Genomic DNA, 16,115 nt, shown 5'->3' with positions numbered 1-16,115 from the left:
AGGAGATTTAAAAAAAAAAAAAAAGATGAATACAGGAAAACTGGCACCTTTTGATGACAAGGAAAGCAATTTTCTTCACAAGAAGACAGTCAGGCCTTGAAAGATAGTATAAAACAAAATAAATGTTAAAAATACAATATTCTGTAGTTCCATCGATCCATTATCCACCGCTTTCCCGGGGTCGGGTCGCGGGGGAAGTAGCTTCAGCGCGGATACCCAGACTTGTCTTTCCCCAGCCACTTCTTCCAGCTCTTCCGGAGGGATCCAGAGGCCTTCCCAACGCAGCCTAGAGACGTAGCCTCTCCAGTCCTGGGTCGTCCCTGGGGTCTCTTTCCGGTGGGAGGCGTCCGAGAGCAATCTGGATCAGATCCCCCAGCCACCTCATCTGGCTCCTCTCAATGCGGAGGAGCAGCAGCTCGACACCGAGCCTCTCCCGGATGATGGAGCTTCTCACCCTATCTCTAAGGGAGACCCTGCGGAGGAAACTCATTTTTCCCGCTTGTATCCGGGATCTTGTTCTTTCGATCACGACCCACAATTCTTGCCCATAGGTGAGGGTAGGAACGTAGATCGACTGGTAAATTAAGATCTTCACCTTTCAACTTAGCTCCCTCTTTACCACAACAGACCGACACAAAGTCCGCATCACTGCAGACGCTGCACCGATCTGTCTGTCGATCTCCCTTTCCATTCTTCCCTTACTTGTGAAAAAGACCCCTAGATACTTCAACTCCTCCACTTGGGGAAGGATCTCATCCCCGACCTGGAGAGGGCACGCCCCCCATTTGGAGGTGCGGATTCTCATCCCAGCCGCTTCACGCTCTGCTGCGAATCGCTCCAGCGAGAGCCGGAGATCACGAGATTCTGTAGTCTCTCCCAATAATACTCTAGTGTTACATATTTTCATGAAGGGCTTCTTGTGAGCATGTAGGTTCTTGGTCTAATTTGTATTTAAGCCTTTCATGTGTGGAGTCTACTGGTATTAATGCTGGTTTCCTTCACTCCATTATTGTCCCACGTTTTAAAACATGTACGTGAAGTGAAGTTGGTGATGTTTACTACTGATCACACAAGCCACTGAAATAATATTAAATGAGATGATGAAAGTTTAGTCGGGGGGAAAAGCGGAGGACTGAAGTTTTCAACAAGAATGGACAGCCTTTGTGGAGAGGGAGAGTTCTGCTGTAATCAGAGGGGAAGTATGCCAAAGCGTTCGTACTCGACGCTGCCAGTCAACATTTTGCCAACTTCGCATAAAGAGAAGCTACTCAAACCCATAAAAGACATGCCTTTGTCGGCTAGAACCGTTCACCATCTTATCATCAAACCGAATTACGTTCACGATTAACAGATGGAAGTCTCAACGTTGGCGCGACGGATGAAGCACAAGAAGTCGCATTCATGGTAAGAAATACTTTTGTCATCATTGTTTAGCAACATCATAACAGTGTTCTTTAAATGAATTCAGGGACTTATTGTACTCTAAAAGTGTTGGTGGCACTGCGTCTGATTACACTACAAACATTTCTTTGTTTATGCATACGTTTCATCAGCGCAAGTAGGTCACGTGACTCGCCAAAATGGCGGCGCCCACGAAAATTCTGAATTGCTGATTAAAAAATCTTCTGAAAACACCGTTAAATGATCGGACTTGCCTCAAATTTTCAAGGTACAGTATAGATGACATGACCCATCGGATTAAGACTTCTTTGTTCAGTGGAGTATTCCTTTAATTTTTTTGTTGTTGAGCCATTCATAGGTGGGATCGCTGGTGTGTTTCAGATCCTTGTCCTGATCCAAGAGCGCTTGAGTTTGACAGCACAAACTGATGGCCGGACGTTCTCCTTCAGGATTTTCTGGTACACAGCAGAATTCATTGATCCATCAATCACAGTAAGTTTTCCTGGTTCTGAAGTAGCAAAGCGGCCCCAGACCATCACACTGCCTGCCACCACTATGCTTCACTGTTGGCATAATGTTCTTTATATCAAATGCGCTGCCATTTTTACGCCAGATGTAATGGGCCACACACCTTCCAAAAAGTTACATTTCACATTTGTCAGTCCACAGAATGTTTCTCCAAAAGTCTTGATGATCATTAAGATGTTTTTGGGCAAATGCGAGACGAGCCTTTGTAGTCTTTGCTGAAAGCAGGGGTTTTCACCTGGGATCTCGGCTTTTTTAGCAAGTGTCTTTCTTATGGTAGAGTCATGAACACTGACCACAACTGAGGCCAGCGAGGCGTGTAGGTCTTCAGATATTGTTCAAGTTTCTTTTGTGACCTCCTGGATGAGTCGCTGTCACACTCCTGGTTGGTTGTCCGCTCCTGGGAAGGTTTGCCACTGTTCCCAGTTTTCTCCATTCGGGGATAATGGTTCTGACAGTGGTTCACTGGAGCCCCAAAGCCTTCATAACCTTTTCCAGACTGTTGGACTTCAATTACTTTTTTTAATCATTTTTTCTTGAATTTTTTTGGTGCATTGATTCTTGAGATCGTGTAGCTTACTTCACATTCTCTGACAGATTCGATTTAAGTGATTTTCTTGATTCCACAAGTATGAGTGTGGCTTGTGAAATTCAACTCATCTTTCCCAAATTTGTAGTTAAGTCATATTGATTTTATTTAACAGAGGGGGCATTTACTTTTTCACAGAGGCTCTGAAAGGTTTGTTTTGTTTTTTGTGTGTCTTGATAAATGGAATTGTCATTTGAAAACTGTATTTTGTATTTCCTTGGGTTGTCTCTGGGTGTTAACATTGGTATGATGATTTGAAACCAGTTTGTGTGGTAGATGTGGGGGGGGGGGAACAAATACTTTTTTCACGGCAAAGTAACACAAAAACCCGGTCTCAGTTCAGTAGTGTCACTATCACTTCACAAATGAATTAACTCTTGTGGATGGGTAGTGGCACCTCTGCCAGACATCCTAACAAATTTACTTACAAACTTTTTTTTGCTTCCCAAAAGAATTTTCCCATCTGTGGTTTTTAGGTGTGCCTCCAACGTCCCTCCTAACTAAGCCTTGTTTTGCTTAAACTGATGAAACCTGCTCAGATCAGAGGCAAAACATCTTTTATGACACCCAGAACTGTCCAGTTCGTGGTTCTGCACAGTTCCTTCGGGACCTGGACGACTTGCTGCGATTGATGGGTCCATTAATTCTGGTCTTCACCAGAAAGGAGAATATTCAGGCATTTAGTTTGTGACCTTAAGGTTCAGGACAACAACCCAAAACACAACCAGCAAGTCAACTTCTGAATGGTTAAAAAAAAAAAAAAAAAAAAAAGAAAACTGCGGGTTTGTCAAAATTCGGATTTGAATCTGATTAAAATGCTCTGACATGACCTTAAAAAGATGTGGTCATGCTTGAAAACTCTTCATTGCTGTTGAGTTAAAACAAATCTGCAAGAAAAACTGAGCCAAAATATCCCCACAGAGATGTGGAAGACATTGCCGGTTCAAGAAAATGAGTTCCCATTTCTAAAGGTGGTCCACTCCCGATGAGACTACGGGGTCCATTACTTTTTCCACACAGAGCCAGGTCGCTTTGAGTAGTTTAACAGCGAAAGAGTGTTTCATAATCTTGGCCAAACATATAAGACAACAAGCCGAAAGTGCATACCAACTACCTTCCCCCCAAGCAAGTACCAGGAAGTGCAACTTAGACGAGTCTTGTGAGCTACGACAACCCCTTTGGCCTTAAGATCTACACGAGGACACAAGCAGTTATGACTATGATCCAACTCAGGATCCATAAACGGTATCTCTGTATGGCTTTCCATTTTACCATCACCAATGATTTCCAACCTTTATGGAATCAAGGCAAATATTTTACAACAGAAAAATCTCACGGCATCCTGACAGCCAATAATCTCATAAATAGTTGATACATTAATTACTGGATGCACTTCCTGCATTCCTAAAGAAGAGAATTTACTGATTCTGTCTGTCGCTCCACCCCACCAGGATAAATAGAGGAACAAAGATACATCCGTCCGTCCATCCATTTTCCGAGACGCTTATCCTCACAAGCGAGTGCCGGAGCCAATCCCAGCTGTCATCGGGCAGGAGACGGGGAACACCCTGAACTGGTTGCCAGCCAATCTCTGGGCACATGGAGACAAACATCGGCGCTCAGAATCACACCTAGGGGCAATTTAGCGTGTCAAATTGATGTTGCATGTTTTTGGTATGTGGGAGGAAACCGGAGTGCCCAGAGAAAACCCAATCAGGTACGGGGACAGCATGCAAACTCGAGACTGGGCGAGGCCGGGCTAGTACAATTCCAGCCCAAAACATGTATTAGACTAGACCGTGCAGGTACAGTGTGCATACTTAATATCATGAATTTTGCGTGCGTAGAATACAAAGCACCGCGAAAAGGGAGGGGCCCAATATTCACAAGGGGACGTGGTTCAGAGAGATGTCACGAAGAACTGCTGAGAAAGCATCAGAATTCCTCCCACTAATGTAACACGCCCACATCTTACGTTCTGATACTTGATCCAAAGTGAGAAAGCCCAAACAAAAGCCAAAGAACGTAAGACCCCGTCGGCCCTCGTCGGACCGGAGCGCCGCCTCGCCGTCGTCGCTACTCCGCGGATTGTCACATATCGATGACGGGAGCCTTCCCGTTTCTGTGATCACGGGGGAAGCGGAAATCAATGGCTGGCAACGACAGGAAGGCCTGACGCAGAAAAGCGGGGGGGTGGGGGGGGTGAGGCGGGGCAGGCCCAGGTAGCGTTCGCGTCGGCGCGCTGAGCGGCTGCCAAGTGCAAATCAACTCACCTCGTTCTGAAAGAACCACAGACAATCCCTCCAGAAACCACACGCCCACAAGCAGTCTGCCGACTGTGCGCGCGGCGGCGGGATGACTCCCACAAATACCTCCGGTTCTAAAACTGATCAAAGCCGAACCGCAGGAAGCGAGCCGACTTGCTCTTTATTTTCACAATAAGATAAGAAAAGATAAAGTAGCCATCGAGCATCGGATGGAGCGGACCGATCCCCTTTTTGGATCCGAGTCGTGGGCCAGGTTGTGTACATTTAGTGTGTCTTTACACAATTACCACACGGATTCGAACGCGCGTAAGGTGTCCGGCTCCTTCGCCCGGCTGCCTGTGCAGGACTCCCATGTTCCCTTCTCCCCGCTTGATGTTTGTGTGCCACTGGACCTGTTGTGTAACGCTTATAAAACATTTAAAGAGACAGCGGGCCTTCGCAGCGCGGCCGATCGGGACACAGTCAGAAAGCTCGAAATGTGAACAGATCCATTCTTTTAACTAGTACATCAAAATTCGGAATAATTCTAACATAATCCAAACATTAACTACAAAATGCAACTAATCTGGATTAAAGAAAAACCGAGTACACTCAGAACTGCTTCAAGTGCTGTCAAAGCACCTGCTCAGACTCGTGTCATGTGGACCTGGACGGGGTCACCGAGGTCACTGACGTTAGTTTTGTTTTGCTTTTTAAGCGAAGAAAACAGTACGTCAGATTTGTCATTTTATGAAATATACGGTGCATGACGGTGGATCAGATGGTAAAAGCGTTGGCCTCACAGTTCTGAGGTCCAGGGTTCAATCCCGGACCCACCTGCGTGGGTTTCCCTGGGGCACTCCGGTTTCCTCCCACATCCCAAAAACATGCAACATTAATTGGACACTCTAAATTGCCCCGAGGTGTGATTGTGAGTGCGACTGTTGTCCGTCTCTACGTCCCCTGCGATTGGCTGGCAACCGGTTCAGGGTGTACTCCGCCTCCTGCCCGTTGATAGCGGCGATAGGCTCCAGCACTCCCCGTGAGCCTCGTGAGGATAAGCGGCAAAGAAAATGGATGGATGGATATGGTGCATTAATTTGAGACTCTAAATTGCCCCTAGATGTGATTGTGAGTGCGGCTGTTTGCCGCCATGTACCCTGCGGTGGGCTGGAAACCAGTTCAGGGTGCACCCCGCCTCCTGACCGATGTTTGCTAGGGTAAGATCCAGCACTCCCGTGACCCTCGTGAGGATAAGTGGCTCGGAAAATGGATGGACGGATGGAATTATGGCTCCCGGAATGCAGATCGGGTTATTACGTAAATACATATCTCTGGCATAAGCCTTCATAAAATGAGGACGATGATGCAAATGACTATGCAGTGAAACAGGAAGTATGTACTCGAGCTGTACGTCACACATAAAAGGGTTATGGATGTAAAAATATACAGTACTGAGAAAAGAGTGAGGCCACGCCACTTGCTCTCTTTATATCATGACTGTACCCTAAAATTTAGATAGCATGACTCATATAGTCGCACGGATTACAAAAAAATATTAATAGTACTTAGTCGAGGGATGGTATTGTATTTAAATATTGGGGAAGATCTGATTGACGTTATGTGCAAGCAGAATTAACTTCCTGATCGAAGCACTTCCTTCTGGACTGGTGGAGCCCAATGGGAAGAAGTCATAACAAAGCATCTGCAAGAATATTAAATAACGTAATTTCCGTCCGATAAACCACGACCTTTTTCACAGGCTTTCAACCCTGTTGTTTATGCGGCGATGCATCTAATTTGTACATTTTTTCTAACAGCCACAAGGGGGCACTCGAGCGGAAACGTTAAGAGAGAGACCGGTGGAATATATGTGCTGAGGAAGTGACTTTTACCGGTCCGGCCCTGTTAGCGCTGTGCTAGCGTGTTACTGCCCTGTCTCGGGGATTTTTACCGGTAGGTTTCTTTTTAAATCCGGCGCTGTGAGCGCGGCGCTAGCGTTAGCACGGTGCTAGCATTAGCGTGAAAACTCTCTGTGTACCGTCTTTGTAAATATCTCGTGTTTCAATGTGGGTTTCAATGTCGGCACAGCTGCGGCGTATGTATGTACCAAATGGTTTTTCCTTTACAAATGTACTGGGTGAGGCTTGTGAGCAGGTGCGCTCTCTCGGCCGGGAATTCTGGTATTTGTCCAAACTGTCTTTTGTGTACTACATGATGTCTTCTTCCAAAGAGGACCATATCCAATGTTTATGCTTCTTTCGTGTTTCCATCCATCATATCACTGAAACCCCAATTCCATCCATCAATTTTCTTTGCCGCTTATCCTCATGTGGGTCGTGGGGAGTGCTGGAGCCTATCCCAGCTGTCAACGGGCAGGAGGTGGGATACATCCTGAACTGGTTGCCAGCCAATCGCAGGGCACATAGAGACAAGCAGCCGCACTCACAATCACACCTCGGGGCAATTTAGAGTGTCCAATTAATGTTGCATGTTTTTGGGATGTGGGAGGAAACCGGAGTGCCCGGAGAAAACCCATGCAGGCACAATGAGAACATGCAAACTCCGCATGGGCGGCTCCAGGATTGAACCAGGGACTTCAGAACTGTGAGTCCAATGCTTTACCAGCTGATCAACCCGCCACGTCATAACAACAGTTCTTTTGCTCTTTGGCCTGAGGACATGACGTCAAGGACCCCCCGAGGAAAAAAAAAAATGGAACTGGGGACGAACAGCAGCCCAATTTTCTACTTTGGATCAGTCCATCTCAGATGAGTTCGGGTCCAGAGAGGTCAGCCAGCATTTCTGGATGTTGGTGATATTTGGCTTTTGTTTTGCATGGTAGGGTTTTAACTTGGATTTGGAGACATAGCGACCGACTGTGTTCATTGACAATGGTTCTATGAAGGATTCCTGAGCCTTCATGGGAAAATCCTACGATGCTGGTTTTTGGACTGTTGGACTCAGTTATTCACAGAGTGTTAAACCTCACTGAGGCCACTCAGCAGTTTCAAATTAACCTGTTCATCTGTGGAATGTTCCAAACGGGGATTTGTTTGTTTTCAGCAATCCTCAAAACCTCCATTTTCTTTTCCTGGTCCCATCTTTTAAGCAATGTGTTCATGCACAAGATTCAAAACAAGAGAATATTTTCAAAATACGATAAATGCACCAGTGTGAGCGTCATCTTTGTAGCATATTCTAATGAACATATGTGAAAAGATTTTCAAATCATTGTATTCCCCTTTTCTAAGCTGCATATCCTCACAAGGGTCACACCTATCCAAGCTATCTTCAGGGAACAGCCTGAACTGGTTGCCTGCCAATCACAGTACCTTTTTTAACACGATATCCCAACGTCGTTGGAACTGGTGTTGTTTCATAATTACATAAATATATACATACATGTTACTGTATCTAACTGCCCGAAGATAGCTGGTAACAGGCTCCAGCGCTTCCGTGACCCTTGTGAGGTTAAGCGGCACAGTCAATGGACGGACGGATGATTCAAATCATCATGTCATCGGCTTGTCATTGGAGCGTAGACAAATGCGCTAAACCTGTTTCACGGGTTGGATGACGTGACGTTCCGAATAAAAGTGGATTAAGGGTGCAAATATAGAATACGGTTAGCAGCCACGTCGCAGAATCACATTGGCAGCCCTGTTTGTCCTTCACTCTCAATGAACCAGGAAGTAGCCTCTTCGCTGAGAAACTGATGGACAAACACACCCTAATTCAAAACTACCTTATTTTCCGCACTATAAGGCGCACCTCAGAGCCTTTAACTTCCTCAAAAGCCGAGGGTGCGCCTTATAATCAGGTGCGCCTTATATATGGATCGATATTGAGCCTTTAGCGCAGACCATCCAATGGATCCATAACATAACCCCAACCTCTGCTGTAGCCTCTATTCTATGCGCCTTATAATGGGGTGTGCCGTATATATGAAAATGTTTTAAAATAGGCCAGTCATTGAAGGTGCGCCTTATAATGCGGTGCGCCTTATAGTGCGAAAAAATATGGTATATGAATTGTTTCCAATTTTTTTAAATTATAATGTTTTCTACTTTGTATCAGTCCATCTCAGATGAGTTCGGGTCCAGAGAAGTCAGCCAGCATTTCTGGATATTGGTGATATTTGGCTTTTGTTTTGCATGGTAGGGTTTTAAAGTTTGCTAAAGTCTAATTAGTGGCCTTGTACTTAGACTGTACACGATTATGATCCATCCACCATTTTCTTTGCCGCTTATCCTCACAGGGGTCGCGAGGCGTGCTGGAGCCTATCCCAGCTGTCCACGGGCAGGAGGCGGGGTACACCCTGAACTGGTCGCCAGCCAATCGCAGGGCACACAGCCGCACTCACAATCACACCTCGGGGCAATTTAGTGTCCAATTAATGGTGCATGTTTTTGGGACGCAGGAGGAAACCGGAGTGCCCTGAGGAAACCCATGCAGGGACGGGGAGAACATGCAAACTCCACCGAACCCGGGTCCTCAGAACTGTGAGGCCAACGCTTAACCAGCTGATCCACCGTGCCGTCCATGATTATGATGACTTATGGTGACCCAACACTTTTTTTGGACAGTACTGTATTTCTGCTCATTTGTTTCATCCGGGATTATTTCAAATCATTTCTTCCGAACAACACGTGGTCCTCCAAAGCACGCACCTGCATGGACTTGATGGATTTGCCGGGTCAACAAGGCCAGAGGCGGAGTTTACATCGAGTGGGACAACATCAGCAACGCAACGTACGGGACTGAGCAAGCATCACGTCAGCACAGATGTTATTTTATCAGAGCAATACTGACTATCTCGAATGCTGGCCGACTTTTGGCGGTGCCGTTATGGTTCTGCGGGGTTTGACGCTTTCACTCAGGAAAAAAAAAAAAAAAAAATTGCACCCTCCACAGTATTATCCAGAACCTCACCAAAATGAACTGGAACCACAAGGTGCCATCACTCCAACTTGTAAACCTCTTTGAAAGAAGTCGTTTTGGACCAATAAGCGGCTGAACTTGAGCTGCCGGCCAATTCCGCTGCGCCATGCAGAGCGACTCCTACCCATTGAGAGCAGCGTTTTTGTCATGCGGCGACTTGAAGCGCGGCGCCGGCCGACGGGAGTGAAGCCAAACGAGAGTCGCCGCGAGAGCAGTGTAAACAACATCCCTCGCTTTCCTCCTTTATCTCCCGTGCTTTCTCTCGCTCTCTCGCTCATCCTGAGCGGCGACATTCGGCGCCGCCCACTGCTCCTGCTCTCCACGACAGAGAAAGAGAGCGGGGAGAGGGAGGAAGTGATAGCGATCCAACCGAGGTGACGAGAAGTCCAGCCCCGAAAGAGCTGCGTCACCGCCGGCCGCCGCCTCTTCTAAGCGCACGCAGTCGTCAGTGTGTCTTTGGGAAGGATTTGACCGAATCCTGGCCGGCCCGCGGGGTGAAACACATCACATGACCGCAGACGCCAATCTGTTATCTAATTGCGGGGCTGGACCCTGACCGCCCGTCGTCCGTGCTTGACTCTCTCTCCCCCTCTCCACGACGGAGCCGCCAACTTTTCCCCCCTCTCGCTTGAAACGCCCCCGCGCCCAAGACGTGACAAAAACGGCTTCGGGAGATCATACGTGACTGTTTTCACCCTGGAGGTGGCGTGGCAGAAACGGACGCTCCCACACCCTGACAATTCTCGACCAAACATCCCCACTCGTGCTCCGCCACGCTTCAAGAAGCTTCCAGAACACGATGTGCCGTCAAGCCCTCGGGTCGGCCTCCTCGCTGCTGGAACCACACCTCACCGCCCTATCAAAACAATAGCGGGACACCGTCAGCATCCATGTTGAAACTCCTTTTGGCTGGTTAGCTGGAGCTACACAGCGCGCACAAACACAAACACACATGCAGGCACATTTAATAGCCGGGGCGACAGGAAGAACGCATCACAACTACCGAGGAGGGAGAAGACGAGGAAGCCTCGGCTGTCCGAAACCACAACGTCCACTTCGGGTGGAAAACTCCACGACTGTGGGCTCCAGTTATCACAGCTTTTTGTTTTGTCCGGACATGAAAAAGTGACGTAGCAACTAATCATCAAAAATGAAAAAAAATCTAATCTCTCTCCCCGTGTTTGTCTCGCTTGCCCTCCCCTCCCTCAGCGCATCCCGCCCGCTTTATTTTCACCTGCCCCCCCGCCCTCCGACGACCAGGCCGCCGTTAGCCCGCCACACTTTCAGCGCACAAAGTGATCGGACCCCACGCAGACGCCGAGCGCGCGTGCACGCACGCCCTCGCCGTTCCTCTCCCCGAGTATGACGCAGCATTTAATTCTCAGTGTTTCTGTGTCACTGTTAGCCTCTCCATCACGCTGAGGCACAACCGCTCGCTGAGCATGAGCGCAGGGGCCTTTAAAGGGACCAAAACACCGCATTTCCCTGCTCCCCTCTCGATGACTTCGCTCTTCTTGCCCCCCTGCCCGCTCCCCCTTCATCGCCTCGCTCTTCTTCCCTTTGCAAGAGACACAATCGGACTCTTCGCTCTCAAGTAAAGCCGAGCCTCTTCCATCACCTGACGGCGCTCGGCTTTTAAAGGGACATCACCGCTTTGGATCGGAACGGCGCATGTGGCTCTTTAAACGTGGGACGCTGCTACTCTTAACTCACAAGTGGGAATGCAGATCACCTCTTTTCGTGCTGTGCTTTGTTTTTAAAAGACTAATTGGTGAAAAAAATTACCAGAAAATTCTAGTTTTTACCCTTTGCACCCTGAACATTACTGTATTTTCCGCACTATAAGGCGCACCTCCAACGAATGGCCCATTTTAAAATGTTTTTCCATATATAAGGCGCACCACATTATAAGGCACATAGAATAGACGCTATAGTTTTGGGTTACGTTAGACATCTGTTCGATGGAGCTGCACTCAACGCTCAATATTGACCCATGTATAAGGCGCACCGGATTATAAGGCGCACCGTCGGCTTTTGAGAAAATTAAAGGCTTTTAGGTGCGCCTTATAGTGCGGAAAATACGGTACAAGTACCCCCCAAAAATTAATGAAATTATTTCTAGTTGGGGCGGCACGGTGGATCAGCCGGTAAAGCGTTGGCCTCACAGTTCTGAGGTCTCGGGTTCAATCCTGGACCCGCCTGTGCGGAGTTACCTCCCATATCCCAAAAACATGCAACAATAATTAGACACTCTAAATTGCCCCTAGGCGTTATTGTGAGTGCGGCTGTTTGTCTAGACGTGCCTTGCGATTGACTGACAACCGGTTCAGGGCGTACAATGCCTCCTGCCCATTGGAAGCTGGGATAGGCTCAAGCACTCCCCGCGACCCTCGTGAGGATAAGCGGCAAAGAAAATTGATGGATGGATATTTCTAGTTGGATCATCCGTACATTTAAATGTACATTAATTTTTAACCACAGTACTGCACTGGCTTTTCAAGAAATATCACATGTGCCGTGTTTGGATGTATTAACGAGAATGCGTCTGATGCATTTTATCCTTTGTGTTGATGTCAAAATGGTTTTGAAACATGTTTTTGTGTGTGTGTTCCAAGCATCATACCTGCGAGAGCAAAGCTGACTTTGTACTTTTTTTGTTGTTGTCGTTTTGGACGTGAAACCAGTGGACCTCCGTCGAACGCCTTCGCCAAGCGTGCTGCATTTCCCTCCGGCGCCGCCTGCGACGTCCCGCTCGCCACGGCAAACCGAAAGATCCGGAAGCCCACGCTGACAAGAAACCGCCAGCCATAGGTCAAACTCTACATGACACAATACAGGACAGTATGAACAAACATCAGTTTGAAATCACCATCCCGGGGGGAGGGGGGCGGGGCCTGATGACAGCGCCAGGATGTCAAATCATAAAGAAAAATGTGATCCGGCCTCCTTCATTCACCAGTCTTAGCCACGTCATCTGCAAATCGGCTGCGCCGAATGCCACTTCCCAGAGCTTAATTCCGCTCTTGGAAATGTGCCCGGTCCACTTCGTCGACACGCACAAAGAAACAAAAGAGAAGTCGGCGAATCAAATGTGGCCGTTTACCTGATCCCGGGTTAAATTTGAAAAGCGGCGTTACCCGCTCATGTTCAAAATATGCGCATTGTCAACGAAAGCAAGTGTCACCTTCTCAGCACCCCACCCCCCTTTCTCGGATTCCTGAGGAAAAGCCATTATTATTCCAAGACATGACAAACAGTGCGCGGTACATTTCAACATTTCCTCGCCGTGGCTTCAAAGTCCTGGAAAGGCCAAAATGACCTTTAAGCAGAAACAATTCCAGGTTGTGACGCACTTCAAAATTCTGGCATTTCCACTTTCATTAACATTAGCAACTGCTGCCATCTAGAAAAGGAAGGGAAAAAAACTGGCAAAAATAAAATAAACAGGCTCTGCTCATCTTCTCAGCTCATAACTACCTGTTATTATTCGACATTTTAGCATACATCCTTACATAGTTCACTTTTCATCATGGTTTCTTTCATTGTTATTTTGAGCATGTGGAGGAGTCATGTTTCACATATGACGTCACGTAGTTTTTTTTCATTATTATTATTTACACGGCTGTAGTGTTAAATGCGGGGCGCTCAAGTAGATGTGAAGCAAAGAGCGCCACTTGCTGTTCATTAAGCGTAAAGCACCAAGAAGCCTTTGTTTACATCAGGAATAAAAAGTGCGTATCACAGAAACCTCTGGATGGATGGATGTGATCCGGGCCCTTTGCACGGCAGCATTTTGGGCTTTATTCACGACCAAAACCGCATCTGTACACGCAAATGTATTTAAAAAAAAAAACTTTTGGGATAATTCATTAATGTTTTGTTTAAAAAAAAATAATAAAAAAAAACAATAATCGGAGTCATGTAAGACATTCGCTTCAACTCTATGAAACAGAACGGCAAATACCTTCAAATTGTCATACGTTCATATGGCTTTTGTTTGATTAAATGACGAGTCGAGTGAGATAAAATGTACATTATATGTCATCGTTTTGTAACTTTTAATTGGATGTTTATTTATTCATTTTTTTTTTCAATGTAATGCATACCATGCAAAAGCGAAGATAAATCACGGTCGGTTTAATGGGACGCAGTGCTGCGGCTTAACCAACCTTCTCACACGTGAAGTAAATAGAAGTGCGCAACATCCTCTCGCGGAGAGCATCCATCGGGCGCCACCTCCGGTCGTCATCTCAACCTGGAACACCCCCCACGACCACCCCCCACCCTCCAAAAAAAAAAAAAAAAAGTACTGGTACGCGTTTCGAGGGGGACAGCCGAGCCTTGTTCTCGGGCGTGGGACACAACTACGCACTTCGAATGAGGCCGCGCGTAATTTGGGTTGCCGCTTCCATAACACAGAAGGAGCCGCTGGAAGTCAATCATAAAAGTCAACGTGCAATGACGTCACACAAAAAAATAAAAGCCCATTTTGACAATCGCCTCCGTTGCGCGCCGAACAAGTTCCACATTGGAGAGGAGGCCACTTACCTTTCGCAAGAGCGTCTCGCGAGTTACGACAGCGCTTCCAGAACCTCCCATCCGGCTCCCCGGAACCGTTGAGGCTGACGAACAAACTCCGCGCAACGACATTTTCACGGCAACACGGGCAGGCCACGCCCATGGGAACACACCTCCGCCTTCTGATTGGACGAGGCGCCCGAGTGCGTCGCAGGCGTCACGTGCTTTTGACGTCAACGTTTACAAACTGGGGGGAAAATAAAGGACCTCACAAAGATGAAGAAGGAGAAGGGGGAGGAGCAGCAGCCAAGCGCGCTACTTGCATGAACTTCCGCTTTCGCTATGCCTTCGTTTCCGGATCAAAGACTCAACGGTGGCACAACGCCATCGTGAAACCTCATTTGCACGAAGCAGAATAAGAATGGAATACTATCTATCTATCTATCTATCTATCTATCTATATCTATCTATCTATCTATCTATCTATCTATCTATCTATCTATCTATCTATCTATCTATCTATCTATCTATCTATCTATCTATCTATCTATCTATCTATCTATCTATCTATCTATCTATCTATCTATCTATCTCTATCTATCTATCTATCTATCTCTCTCTCTCACTTCCTTTTTCTTTCGGCTTGTCCCTGAAGTGGTCACCACAGCATGTCATCTTTCTCCATCTAAGCCTATCTCGTGCATCTTCCACTCGAGCACCCACTATCCTCACGCTTCCCTCACAGCATCCATCTAGCTTCTCTTTGGTCTTGTCGCTCTTTTCCCTGGCGGCTCCATCCTCAGCACCCTTCTACCAACATACTCACTCTCTCGCCTCTGAACTTGTCCAAACAATCGAAGTCTGCTCTCTTGAACCTTGTCTCCAAAACATCCAACTTTGGCTGTCCCTCCAATGAGCTCATTTCTAATCCTATCCGACCCGCTCACTCCGAGCCAGAACCTCAGCATCTTCATTTCTGCTACCTCCAGTTCTGCTTCCTGTTGTTTCTTCACTGCCGCCGTCTCTAATCCGTACATCATGGCCGGCCTCACCACTGTTTTATAAACTTTGCCCTTCATCCTGGCGGAGACTCTTCTGTCATATAGAACACCAGACACCTTCCACCAACTGTTCCAATCCGCTTGAACCTGTTTCTTCACTTCCTTCCCACACTCTCCATTGCTCTCTATTGTTGACCCCAAGTACTTGAAGTCATCCACCTTCTCTTCTCCCTGGAGCTTCACTCTTCCTCCTCCACCCCTCTCATTCACACACATGTATTCTGTTTTACTTCGGCTAATCTTCATAATCTGCGAACATCATGGTCCAAGGGGATTCCAGTCTAATCTCATCTATCAGCCCATCCATTACCACTGCAAACAGGAAGGGGCTCAGCGTGGTAGCCTGATGCAGTCCCACCTCAACCTTAAATTCTTCTGTCACACCTACAGCACATCTCAGAGCTGTTCTGCTGGAATCATACATGTGCTGTACCATTGTAACATATTTCTTCGCCACACCAGACTTGCGCATGCAGTACCACAGTTCCTCTCTTGGTACTCTGTCATAGGCTTTCTCTCGGTCTACAAAGACACAATGTAGCTCCTTCTGACTTTCTCTGTACTTTTCCACCAGCATCCTCAAGGCAAATAGTGCATCTGTGGTACTCTTTCTAGGCATGAAACCATACTGTTGCTCGCAGATACTTACTTCTGTCCTGAGTCTAGCCTTCACTACTCTTTCCCATAGATTTCCCATCCCATCTTTCGCCATTGTGTGGCTCATCCTCTTTATTCCTCCGTAGTTTCCACAGTTATGAACATCAACTTTGTTCTTAAAAATGGGGACTAGCACACTATTCCTCCATTCTTCTGGCATCTTCTCTCCCACTA

At 47.1% G+C, this 16,115-nt stretch overlaps 1 long non-coding RNA gene across 1 annotated transcript; it reads right to left on the bottom strand.

The window, feature by feature from the left end:
- Positions 1–8,911: 8,911 nt before the first annotated feature.
- LOC133512478 (uncharacterized) lies at positions 8,912–14,360 on the bottom strand. The gene is made up of 3 exons (XR_009798201.1): positions 14,254–14,360; positions 12,329–12,524; positions 8,912–10,561 (listed from the first exon to the last, which is right to left on the bottom strand). It is a non-coding gene; the product is annotated as an uncharacterized LOC133512478 (long non-coding RNA).
- Between the last annotated feature and the right edge of the window lie 1,755 nt (positions 14,361–16,115).

Source organism: Syngnathoides biaculeatus, chromosome 2, assembly GCF_019802595.1.
Source record: "Syngnathoides biaculeatus isolate LvHL_M chromosome 2, ASM1980259v1, whole genome shotgun sequence".
NCBI lineage: Eukaryota > Metazoa > Chordata > Actinopteri > Syngnathiformes > Syngnathidae > Syngnathoides > Syngnathoides biaculeatus.
Note: the sequence above shows the minus strand (reverse complement) of the source record. Positions and strands in the feature narration are given on the sequence as shown.